We start from the raw sequence: 13,453 nt of genomic DNA, 5'->3' as shown, positions 1-13,453 counted from the left end.
TTATTTCTAACTAACTAAGTTCTAACTTTAATCATATCCCACTGTTGTTTTGTCATATTTAGATCCCCCAAAAGTACCAGGTTGCTGAAGATAGTCTTGAAGCTATGAGGCTAGAAATGAGGGCATAAATATTTAATCTGGTAACGCTTTTCCTGCTGCTTAACTATTTGGGCTGGAGAGATGACTGAAGCCTCTTTAGATGTCTTGTCAGATTTACTGCAGCCAGGTTATTACCCTCATTTACCTACCACCTTTGCCTACAACAGGATGTATATAGATTTGCAAAGCACTTTTAATTTTCCCTGGAGACAAGCATTTTATTAGGTAACATTATCCCCTTTGCTGCCTGCTTAGGTTTTACTGATGACTCATGACTATGACATCTGTCTTTGTGCATGGGGACAGATTCTTTTGCTTCATCTGGGCAACTGCCCACAGGAAGATTTTTTAAAAAATGCTCACAAAAAGCAAAAGCAGAAAAGTCAGTAGAGAACCTCAACCTTTGTAAGCCAGAGTGATGGAATCTGCTTTTCAGAAGTTTCATGCCTGTTTGGATGGGGGGGGGGGATGCTCTTTCCAAAATTGTTTCTATAAAATCATATATTTTAAAAGGAGATACATTTAAAGTTATGTCACGTATAATACAATAATGTAGTGCTTAGGCTATTGTACTTGGGACATTTAGGTTCAAATCCCCACCTAATCATAAAGTTCACAGGGTGACTGGAAGCCAGTCACATTCACTCAGCCCATCTTCACAGGGATAAATTAAGAAACACTTCATGCATACCTCCTTGAGCCCTCCACAGACAGATGGAACACAAATGAATCAGTAAGTAAATGAATCTTATTTACCAGATCTAGAGCCTTATAATAATTCATTCCTCTGTAGGAAATAATTCATTCAATTTCATAGAATTTAGTGCTCCGATTAGAAGCGCCATCCTTCTGTGTTTTAGCATGGGACTCCATAAACGGTGATAATTTTTTAGTTTCTATCATCACTGATAGATCAAATTTGCAGCAACATTCCCCTACCTGAAGGGGAAGAAGTGTGCTAAATTTATTAGAAATCAGTAGAGAGAGTTTGAAGCTACATGCTTTACAGTTTATTCGTGCTACTTTTATTTTGCTTTTCATTAGAATGGGATGACATTCTGAGCAAATCTAGGTTACTTAATGGATGAAGCATACCAGATTTCTAGAGATTTTTGGGAGCTATGCCCTTTTAACTTTTTTTTGAGCACTCCAACTTTTCATTCACGTAGCAAACAGATATCATCTAGGAATGAAATCAAATGGGAAACAGTGAGGTGAAGGAAATAGTTAAACTCTTAGACAATCTCTCCACCTCTCCCAAGATTCTGTGACTGGAGCAATGAAACATATATCACAAGGGTCACCCATATTTAAGGACTGACCTTTCTGTCACTGAATCCAAAGTGCCTCAATTTTCCTTTTCTATGCTGGGGTCATGGGCAGTGCACCAAAACCAGAAGCTGAATCAAGGATTCTGAACCCTAACAGAAGAGATTATAACCATCTGCTCTATTCCAGAGAAATGAAAATCTGTCACAAAATCATTCCACTCCATCCTGGATTTGGGCTTCACCCATTTCTGCGACACAGAACAAATTCACCTCGTAGTGGTAGAGAGAATGACAGAGGAGATCTTCAGTAAAGAATTCCCCAATCAGAAGTCAATAATTTTTTTGTTCCTGGCTTTCCTTATTTTCTTATTCTGATGACTATGCAAGATGGCTGACCTGTTCAAAAGAAAACAAATCTATCAAAAGTTTTTAAAGCACAGGTTAAAATTACTATAAAAATAGTTTATTAGGAAATTATTTAAAAATTAAAAGCCTGGCAAAAGAGATGTGGCTAATTTTCTAAAATACTGAGTGAGTGAAGCTCAAATGCCTGGAAGGAACACCACGGTCCTTTCCCAACAAACCAGAGAGATGGGCCTCTGAGGGTGGGGGCATCTTTGAAAGACCCTCTCCTGCAAATCTTAAAAGTTCTGCTTCTGCCAGTATCTGAATTGCCAGATGGCAGTGAAGTGCTTGGGACAGCAAACTGAAGGAAGTAAGCTCCAGGCAGAAGAGATGCTATGTTTCTCCTCAGGATTTCTCTTGGGCTTTGAGCTCTCTTTCTACATCATCTGGTACAAGTTCCTCGAAACATTCAGAACAGCTAACCTCAATTCTGGGTTGGTCCTTAAGATACTTCATTCCATAATTGCAAAATGCTAGTTTAAATTATTCCCCAACTATACCAGTCTTGATTATTTGCGCAAGTAGCAGAACAAACTAGCAGTAAGACTGTACAGTTCTGAGTGTTGAATGCATCATCCCAGCTCACCAATTATTCCTCTAATGGTGCTGAATAGAGGAGAGTTCACCTGTCCTACTTTCCTACTCCTATTCTATCACTACTACATACATACAAGGGTTAAAGCTGGAATAACCAAAGGCCCCTCCCTTTGGGGCTGTCCATGCTAATTACCCACAGTATTATCTCCAGTGGCTCTGGAAAGTCCTGTGCTTTTTGATAGGTAGAGGTAGAGATGTATAGATAATGTAAATTCTTTCCTGTTATTCGTGTCTCTCTCTCCCTGCTTTTGCCTGCCTTTTATCCCTAATTGTTCTGTTGTTTGTTGATGTTTAATAAATAAGCATCAAGCTATATTTTGCTAGCTGAACTGAGCGGCAGGTTGTTTGCGCTGATCTGAATGGAGAGATGGACTGGGAATGGGCTGGGTGCAAATAAAGTGGAAATTACCACAGAAACCTTCCAGCACTGAGTGACCAATCAGCCTTCACCAGCCTGGTATCCATAGAGGCCAGAGATGATGGAAGCTGAAGTCCCACACAATCTGTGGAGAGCTGTGGATAAGAAAGTCTGATTTTACTACCTCAACTGGTACTGGCAATTTATTGCTAGTTGTTAGGATCTTTTGATGCTACAAAGTCTGAGCTGTAATTGGATTTTGGCCAGTGTCTCAGAATAAAGCAGAATTATATATCAAGTTTCTAGATGCTTTCAAAATTTGTATTTGTGAACCCTTCAAGGTAGGCCAGATCCAGAAACAGACACCACAAGGATACCAAGAATGCTACCATACTGTTGTAGGAGATGTTAATAGAGTCTTGAAAACTCGTCCCAAAATTTTGCTGCCCCTCTTTAAGGACACCAAAATCAAGGTGAGGCTGTTCTAAGTTTCTTTCTCATACTTTCTGTTTTTGCCAGACTGAGCAATTGTTTCATCTCTTCCACCTCCGTCTCAAGGTCAAGGCTAAATTCCTCTACAGTGTTAAGGAAATATTGTTATTATCCCATTTAGAAAATAGTTGCAGTGTTAAAGTTTCCAAGAAATCTTCATTCGGCAAGGGAAGGCAAACGTGTGGCTGATAATCAATATATGTCTACTGCAGATTACCTTCTTAGAAAGAATGATAAAGTTTTTCTAGATTACAGACTACAGAGATGGGTTAGATTGTACTGGGATTCCCCCAATGGTCACTGGGAAAATTGTTAACCCAATCATTGCTCCCATTTCTTGAATATTTAAAATCCTGCACTTAATATCACACACATTTCCCTCCTTTGTGAGATACACAGATCCAGTTTTCTCAAAAGTGTTTCTGACAGTATTGTGCAAAATGCTTCCTTTCTCAAGTCCTCACAAAGGTGGGGTTACATTCTCTACTGTTTCATGTAAATGTTTAGCTTTGGTGATTGTAGATTTCTCTCTTTTGAGTGGGAAAATTGAAAAAAGAACAATAGTAATAAAAATGTTGTGAGGGTCATTGACATCAACCATTGTTTAATTGCTGCAGAATTAGCGAAATTATACTTACCCATATTATAGTACGATTCCCAAAGTTATCTGGGAAAACAAAATAGAAGAACCTAGCTGACAGCCTTTTTTTTTTTCCTCCTCAAAAGTCTGTTCATATAATGTTATTTTGTGATATACCTTGTTTTAGAGGGATTATGGGGAGAGAAGAAAATGGAAGCCACTATAAAAGCAAAAATAAGTCTTTTTTTAAAAAAAATACCAGTAGCAAAGATAATGTTCCAATTTTTTCTGTACCTCACTAAGACCTTGTATACTCTTGCTTTTGGACTTTTTCCTCTATTCCTGGCAGAACCTCTCTAGCACAGAAATATTATTAAGTCTCCTTACATGTCCTACATAGCTGAGATCTTCCCCACATTTCCAATAACAGTGAGATCTGAGAACTTTGAAATCTATTCCAAATCCTCTTCATCTTCCTCTTCCTTTTATTAGTGAGATAGAACGAACTATAGTAATAACAAAATGTACTACTTTTCATATTATACCCTACATAAACAAACAAGAACAAAAAACAGTAAAAATGGATAAAAGAATAAAATACAAATGAATGAAAATGGGTTTACAAATGTTATGGAGGTTTTAGTTTTTCATGATATCTTTAATTAATTATGAGTAACTGAATATATTATTTTAAAAGAGTAAAAATCACTATGAAGTTCTAAACAAAGAATGAATATCAGTAACCGTGATCAAAACAATATAAATTACCAAGAGTATAAGCATCAGTAAATTCTGCCTATATCAGTAAAAGCCTGTTCTGATTTTAAAATCCTGTAAAATTGAAGTATAGTTTCTGAACACATAGTTTACAACATTTGGTTCTAATATAATGTAAATCCATAAATTCAGTTGTAGTCTAGGAATGTTTCTAATCTGAAATAAATTCTGTATCAGATTTGCTTTAAGACATGAAGCCACCCAGAGTCACCCTCTGGGGGAGATGGATGGCATATAAATGTAATAAATAAATAAATAAATAAGTTATTGTCGATGTAAAGCATATTCCCACAACTTGGTTAGCCATTCTTCCAGTCTTCCAATGTGGGGATGAAATGACTTTTCCAGTAAAAATATATATAATATTCTTACAGCAGTTAGTATGTACAAAGCTAAATCACTGTACTCTGAGGGAATATATGGTTTGGTAAAGTTTAATAAAAATATTGCATGTTGAAATGGGGATTCAACTTTTAATATCCAACCTATTTTTAGCAGCAATTTCTTCATATATAATTAGCTTCTAGGATATGTTGATATTTAATTCATCCATTCTTCCTTCCACCCACACAATATTGTCTCTGCCAATAGCTATCACACAACCTCAAAGCATAATAAAGACAACCCCTGTCCTTAATGGTTAATAAGGTGTTTTTTCTTCAAATGGTTTGCCCCTTTTTCTTAAATGTAGCTTGCATGGTTGGGAGCAAACAGTTCAATTTTGTTGTCATCAGTCCAAAACACTTTGTTAAAAAAAGTTTCAGATTTATCAAGTTTTTCGCCTTATGCAGTTTAGACAAATCCTAAATTTGTATGAAGTTATGGTTTTAATACTTCTATTGTTTGTAATGATTTTTTTGCAGTTATTTTTTGGTTGTTTTTCTATTGTTTCTTGGATTTTTAACTTTGTAAGCCACCCAAGAGTCACTGCAGTGAGATAGGCAGCTATATAAATTAATTAATTAATTAATTAATTAATTAATTAAATAAATAAATAAATAAATAAATAAGCAACAAGCAAGCAAGCAAACTCCTTCTGATAACTCTATGCAGATAATTGAATCTTTGAATTAAATAAGCAATGTTGTACTGTCAATCTGTGAACACTTATTTATCCGCTCAGCTTTTCAGCAGGACATTTGCAGCAATTTGTGGGTTCTATTTTGCAGATCTGACCAGTTTTTCAGTAGCACTAGCAAAGATTTTTCTTGGTCTTCCAGATCTTGCCTTGACGGCAACAGTTCCACGTAATCCATTTCTTAACAGTTTTTCTCACCATTGAAATTGCTAGCTGGAAGTTTTTAGAGATTTTTTTTTTTTTGTACCTTTGTTTTTTATGCATGAATTACATTTTTTCAGATCCTTGGACAGCTATTTAGAAGAACCCATGGCTAATAGAAATAGAACAATCATCACAACCTGAGAGATTAAAAGGTTAAAGTTTTTGTACACTTAAGGGATTGTCTTCGTCTGGCTACTCATAGACCTAATGAGTCAGTCACCTTTTGGGGCCTTATTAATAACTTAAAAAACAAACAAACACTGAATCACCTGGAAGAATGGCCAAACATCTGTACCTGCCTTGTTTTTCTTTTATTTTGAATCTATGAATAATTGTACATGAACAGTAAGTATGCATGCAGATTTTCAGAAAAAGATGTTTGTCTTTCTACCATGTAGTAATGCCACCATTCCCTGTTCACTTAAGGATTCATTGAAACATACAGTTTGACCAAGGATGCATAAACCTTTGCACATAACTATAGTTTAAATACTTGTCATTGTTTAATACTAAAGCAATGGCATGATTGTGAAATTCAAATACTAATATATTCACTCAGTTCATTTTCAAGAAAATTAAAAGACTTCTAATAGTCATGATTTGACATCTTCACTGCTGTACCTTGGATTCAACTCTAAGCCAGGGAACACCATTTGTAATTAAAGGGGCAAATATTAAAATGTGCATTTTAATCCAGTTCTTTGAAATAATAGTACAGAAATTCAATGTACAGAATTTTCCTTATTCAGAATATTCAGAAGAGAACAAATGGATGACCTTAGAACATGATTCTATATGATAATACAAGGTAGTATATATGTTTTAATCCAAACAGATTTAAAGATCTTCTGCACAATTATAATGGCTTCTTCCATCCTCCAGAATCTAAATCAGGACCATCGTTTATCATGCGCTATTAATATGGAGCTTGACAAGGAACTGTGCATTCCTGTTCTTCCTAGTTGAGCCATCTGGAAAAGAAAAATCTGTCACAGGGTGATCACATCAAATGTGGCCTAAATTTCTGACAGCAGCATTCAAGTTTCCCAATAGTTTGTTTTTCAGGTTGAAGCCAATTGATTTCCCTCCAGTGGCTGCTATCTTAAAATGAAAATAAATCAAGAGTTCAGATGCTTCTGATTGAAAGGAATAATAGCTAATTTTATTGGCCAGTCTTACAGCTCTCTTGTTCAATGTGTAACTCTCAGATGAAAACTAGCTGTGCTAAAATGTCGGAGGTACATAGTAGGATAACGAGAAAGATGTGCTTAGGATGTTTTGATTCTTGGTTTGTGATTTTTTTTCCCCCTAATGCTGTGCTAATCTGGACTAATAGGAACAACTTTCCAGTTTTGGAAGATTTCTTTAACAGAAAATGAAAGCTGAGTTATTATGAGTCTCATAACTCTTTGCGTCCTTCTGTTGTAACAATTCTGACTAGAATCAACAACTAGCTGGAGTTTAAAAAGCATATTACTAACTTAATTAAAATGTTACCTGAAGGAAAATAAAGAGGAAAAAAAGCTTTACATTTACCAGATTACGTGATGAATATTTTACTGATTCTGATTACTATACCAAGTTATATGCCAAGAAAGAACAAAAAATAGTTCAGTACTGATAAGTTGCATTTTATTTCCCATATCCATATTCCAGTATGTATCTTTTATTCTTCTTTTTCTTCTTCCTCTTGAATTTCTTTTCCTCTACCCCAAAACTGTTAGCAATGCAAGTAAATGAAAAAGTAACACCTGATAAAATCTACATGAGTAAGTTGGGAATAACAGCACTTGCTTCTCAGGAGTGTTATGTGGGTTCCTTAACACTTTCACACCCTCAGTGTTATGTTTCCTCTTCTTGTCCTGTGCATCATAGACTCCAACATGCCTTTTCTGTGTTCAAATGTGCCAGTGCTATATGTACTTCTTGTAAATGTTTTGCTTCTATAATTTATCTGAACTGAATAATTATATACTACTCAAATCATATTTCCCATTGCAGTATATGATGACATGATGTTGCTTTCTCATTGCCATTTTATTTTAAATGATGGAGCCTAGTCCCAAAGCCTGCTTGATGATTGTGTACACATTTTCATTTCCATACCTAGACAAGAGCTGAGCAGTAAAAATAATTCTCAAGATAAAACACAACAAGCAATCTTGAAGATTCTGGAAATTCAGCTTGTATTCATCTTCCTCCCAATTCCTCATTAGGTACCAGCAACCACCACCTAATAGAAACTTAATGAACTGTCTTCCTCTCTCTCACTAATTTAAATGCGACCTCAGTAGTATAGAGACCGCTATTCCCATGTTGACTATGGAAATAGAAATGCAAAATAGGCCCATTCTTATGCAGAGTTGGGCTTTCCTTCAAGAAAAGAGATCTCAAGGGTGAAGCTTGTAGGATATCACTGATCAAATTACCCTGTCAGGCTAGCATGCACTATAAAGATGGGAGTTAGATGAATTCACATGAACTTATGTGAAATAAGTAGCCATAGCTCAGCACACAAAAACAAAATTGAAGAATAAGAATTTGTCTTGAAGCCATCCCTTGCTAGCATATATTTCTCTTGGCCAGTGGTTTACATTTAAAGACACCTTATTTATTATTATTTATTTATTATTTTAATTCATTTAGTGTTTTAATTAATTAATTTATTATTATTATTTATTTATATTATTATCATTAATTTCAGAAGCTTTATGCTAAGTTTTATTCATTTGTTGGTTTGTTTATAATTACTTTATTTCCAGGGCATGTTTATGAATGTTTTGTTCAGTAGATGCTTTGGAATTCTTTGATTTATATTTATGTTGATCTTCAAAGCTCATTCAGTTCTGTTGAGAGCTTCATACCAGCAGAGGTTATATAAACATTTAAAACAAAAAGATATCTTTTTTCTAATACACACAACACTAGACACACATCCCAGTACAATCCATTAAATTCTCTCTCTTTTTTTTGTACGTATCTACTTACCCCATTCAGAGCATGAATTCATCATGAAGGAGATTTTGCATTTACAGCTAGATTTTAAATATCGCAAGCATACAGGGCTCCTACAATGGGCCTGAATAATATAAGCACATTTTGTCCCATTATGATATGATCTGGTATGGATAGGCTAACTGAGCTGTAAAAGTCAACATACCTAAAATGCCAGTACTTGCTATTCCATTTATTTGATTAATTAATTCACCACTTAACTCCAACTGATTCTGGACAGCTTACAATATAATACCTTGAAAACCAATACACACCAAAACAAAATGGGATCCAGGTACAATATACATACAATAACAAAAATAACAGACACACCTAAGAAGGGGCCCCATCCATCTCAACTCTAGGCCTGGGAAATCAACCAGGTCTTTAAGGCTTCATGGAATGCCAACAGGGTGGGGGCCACATGGCAGGCACTGTGACAGAGAAGGCACACTTCCTGGGCCCTCATTGATTACACTGTTTAATCAAAGGGACCCAGAGCATGCCAACTCTGCTGGCATGCACCAGCTGGGCAGAAACCATGGGAGACAGTTCCTCAAGTAACCAGACCCTATGTTATGTAGGGATTTATACGTAAAGCACCTTGAATCACCCCCAGAAACAGACTAGCAACCAGTGAAGCTCATGGAGCAGAGGTGCCATATGGGCCTACTGAAGCATGCTCAACACTGCCCATACTATTATATTCTGAGTTGAGGCTTTTGATCAGTTTCAGGGGCAGACCCATGAAGAGCACATTGTTCTTCCCTCATGAACAGAAGCAGAAATATTAATCTGCAGATTACAAAGAGGTAGGCTGATACTGTAGATCTCTAGCCAGGGGATTTACATGTGGGGCATTATAAATAAGAAATCCCTTTTTCTTATTTTCACTAATGCAGAATTGGTGAAAATCTTGTCAGTGGACAGGCAAAATGGATTTTCTTGGGTTGGCTTCAGTGTAGGTATGCAAAATTCTACAAGAGATCATTTGCTGTTTTTAAATCATTTGGAACTTGAAGATAACACCCATTATAAACATTAAATTTAACTAGATATGGATCAGCAGCTGACTAGAACATTATGAAAACTTCTTTCAGTCAACAGATGAGAACTTGTGTTTTGAGTCATTTTTCAGGGGAATCATTCAGATTTGCTATTATATCAAACCTCATGGCTAGGAGCAATTCTGTCTAAATTGCTCCCAGGCCTAATACCTGTCAAATTTGCTCTCTTCAATGTGATGTCTATTGGCACTTTTGATAATAACCCTTCCTTGTGTTGAGATCAATGGGACATACTGTCCTGCTTCTGGTTTCAAATATGCACTCACTCACACAGTTGCTATGGTAATTTGCAGTTTACTCAAGGTCAAGAAGATAACAGCAGACAAAGGAATGCAAACCAAAACAGAGTTTCTGACAGATGCTTACTTGAATGGTTTTGCTTTAACAGGAGCATACAGAAGAATAGTCCAAATCCAGTCGAAGGTTCTGAGAGCCAGGGCAGGGTTGTCAGTCAGCCATCAGAATTTCATGAGTAGAATCCACACAAACATCACACAACAGCCAAAGATCAGACAGTTGATTCCAACAGAGAAACATGAGTCAGAGCTGCCTCTTAAATCAGGCTGCAGCCAGCAGTCTTTAATCAAGAGATTTACTCCTTTGCTTGGCAAAGAACCTCATAAAATGTCTCTGCTTTGCTCTGCATTCTACCCACTAGGTGCAGGGGTTGGGTGTCCTTATGTCATCATCACCTGACTGCTCCAGCTGTTCAGGTGGTGCCTGTGTTTGATCAGCCTCAGGTGATTCTTGGCTTTGTGTCTCCTGAGGCTGACTTTCCACAGGTTCAGCTGGAGCAGTTTCTTCAGAACCAAAGTCATTGTCTAGCCCTGGGTCATGACACATACTCCTATGGTATATAGGCCTACTAAGCCCCAAGTGCAATTTCTACCTTTGGATAACTTGCAAATGTCAACTAATTTTTTTAGGCAATTGTATTATTGCCTGCCATTGTGTGGTGCAAGAATTACTTTGGACAGAGATATCTTAAGAGATATCTAAGTGGAAATGCAGTATTGTAAATAGCTCATCACTTATTCAAGGATGCTTGAAGGATCAGAAAATGCTTCTGATTCAGTTAGCATCAAAAAATTGTCAGCTTTGAGTATACCCATTTTGTGTATAAGCATTTGTTCTAAATCTTTATTTTGTGCTAGAAATTAATGCAGAAGCCCTCTTTTTAGGTTGGCTTTCAGCAATATGAGTCTGTCCATGTGAAAGGAAATTCTGGTTGGCAAATTTGTCATTGAAGTCAGTTGGGATTTAACTGAATATCAGAAATGGGCTGAGGACAGAAACATCCAATTTAACATAGATTTAGAATTAGCAAAGGTGAGTGATTATAATGTAGATTATCTGTATATGAGTGTCTGTGCATGTATATATATATCTCCCATTTACCTGTGCTGGTTTCCAAAACTTGCTTTGGAACATACACAGATCCTGCCTCTGTTAAAGTAAAGGTAGAGCCTCTCTCAAGTTGAGCTTGATTCCTGGTAATGCCCCAGACATGTCTATATTGTCTTCTTGGCAATTGTACATAAGTGGCTTGTCCGGCTCGCATTACCAAAAGCTTGAAAAACTTGACTATTCTATCAGCCATTGGGCTGGAATGTTAGATGAGCCCAGCTGTACAGCTGTAGGATGTAAATTTTTTGGAGGACCTCAGCTGCATGATATTAATGTTATCCTGGTGGTTATTTTTTTTATAAATGTCATGATTTTAATTTATTGCTAGCTGCCCAGAGTTGTGGAAGCAAGATTAGACAGGCAGGCAGACAGACAGATATTTAAATAAATAGAGCCTTCTCCCAGCATTTTTTTTTTTTTATCTTCCCTATAGGGAAAGCAGTTCTAGATTTTGGATGGTTGAATTACTCCTGAGATTTTGGAATGACAATTTTTTTTGGGTTTATTTATTTATTAGACTTGTTATCCCTTTTCTATTCCATGAGCTTAAGGCAACTGACAGTGATTCCATGAGGTAGGTTAGACTGAGAAGGATTGTCCCCAATTCACTTAGTGAATTTCCATTATTGAGAGTGGATTTGAACCTGGCTCTCCAGAGCCCTAGTCAGACCCTTAACTGCTACATCCTACTGGCTTTCTGAAGTTTCTAAAATATAACTGTTGTATTAAAATGATCCATTGCTCTTCTTGGGGGAAAAAAAGCTTCTTTAGGAAATAATATGCACGCTGTGTTCAGTTTACCTTCCATTACCACAATTGAAACAATATGCATGTGTGCATTGATGAAACATGAAAAAAATGAGATAGTTGCATCAAAATTCCTCTGTATAAGTATTTGCACATCCCTAAAATTACAGAGGTACAGTAAAGAAGTAAAACAGAAGACAATTCCATTCACTATATGAATGAAAATGAACTTCAGAATGTTGAGGAACAGCAAGCAGCACTGATATATGTGTAGATAATTAATATTACATCTTGAATAAATTTTGCTGAAGGGTTTACTCTTTTGTATTTCCTGTGGACTTGTCTCAACACTGTGGCTTGCTGTTTTATTCAGTGTCAGGGAATTTGCCTTACCTGTGCCTTTGAGAGAATGAACTATGAAATTGGCAGAAAGCAGCTCTCCAAAACCCTGCTTTTGAAAAATACAGAAATAGGAATCATGCAAGGTGTCGTAAAGAATACAGAATCAATAATAATTCTGTAGCAGGCTTAGAGTATGGACCCCAAGGATCAGAAATGATTTTTCCAATCCCCTTTGGTTGACTTTTCCTTTAAGAAGGCATCTAATGGAGTTCCATTACTTCATGTCCACTGCTCAAGAACAGAGGCATCTCTGTGGAAGAATATCCATTAAGAGGTACTGGATTTGATTGTCACTACAGGAAAAACAGCTCTCAGAAAAACAATCTGTAGATTTTATTTTATTCCACAATAATCAACACATATACATCCACTTCTAAATCAAGAGCAGTTCTTATGTATCCCCAAATCCAAACCCTTTTATATTCTTCTTAAGATAAACAAAAGATTCTGTACTTGTTATAGAGACCTGAAATGCTTTGCTGTATCCAGGCATAATTTTTTTTCTGTAGCTGACTACTCAGAGTGCATAACTAAGGGCACTTCCACAGGCGGATTCTGTGCCAACTTGAAAACAGTTGTGACCTCTGCATTGTCCTGATATTAGCAGCATGGATGAGCTGAGCTAATTTATTTCCAGCTCAGATGCAGGGCAGCTGAAACTCCTGTAAAACTCTGTGTGTGTGTATGCACATATGCGTGCATGCATGCGTGTGTCAGAAATATGCCATAGCCTTTTTCTTTTTTTGGGAGAACATTTGCCACATACCTCCCCACAACTCCTGAGTTTCAGGCTCTGTTTCTAATTTCAACGTCGTTGTGCTTCTTGATCTCTCAGTGACTTTCAATACCACTGATCATAATATCTTTCTGGACAGGCTTTGGGGTTGGGAATTGGGGGCACTCTTTTACAGTGGTTCTCTTTTTTCCTTCATGGCCAGCTACAGTCAGCATTGACAAGGGAGAGAGGTCACCCCC

The 13,453-nt window shown here is 36.6% G+C and overlaps 1 long non-coding RNA gene across 27 annotated transcripts in view; it reads left to right on the top strand.

Annotated features, from left to right (window-relative positions):
- Positions 1-13,453, top strand: part of LOC112540350 (uncharacterized) — a 137,425-nt gene that overhangs the window by 2,062 nt on the left and 121,910 nt on the right. For 5 of the 27 annotated variants that reach the window (XR_015797216.1, XR_015797201.1, XR_015797223.1 and 2 more), the window contains exon 2: positions 3,076-3,203. The exons of the other annotated variants lie outside the window; for them this stretch is intronic. This is a non-coding gene — a long non-coding RNA (uncharacterized LOC112540350). The remainder of the gene's footprint in view (positions 1-3,075; positions 3,204-13,453) is intronic. 27 annotated transcript variants of the gene reach the window in all.

Source organism: Python bivittatus, unplaced genomic scaffold (assembly GCF_059951505.1).
Source record: "Python bivittatus isolate LINGU-HERP-01145 unplaced genomic scaffold, Pbiv_v1 ctg000480_np1212, whole genome shotgun sequence".
Taxonomy (NCBI): Eukaryota; Metazoa; Chordata; class Lepidosauria; order Squamata; family Pythonidae; genus Python; species Python bivittatus.
This window is presented reverse-complemented; position numbering and strand designations above follow the sequence as displayed.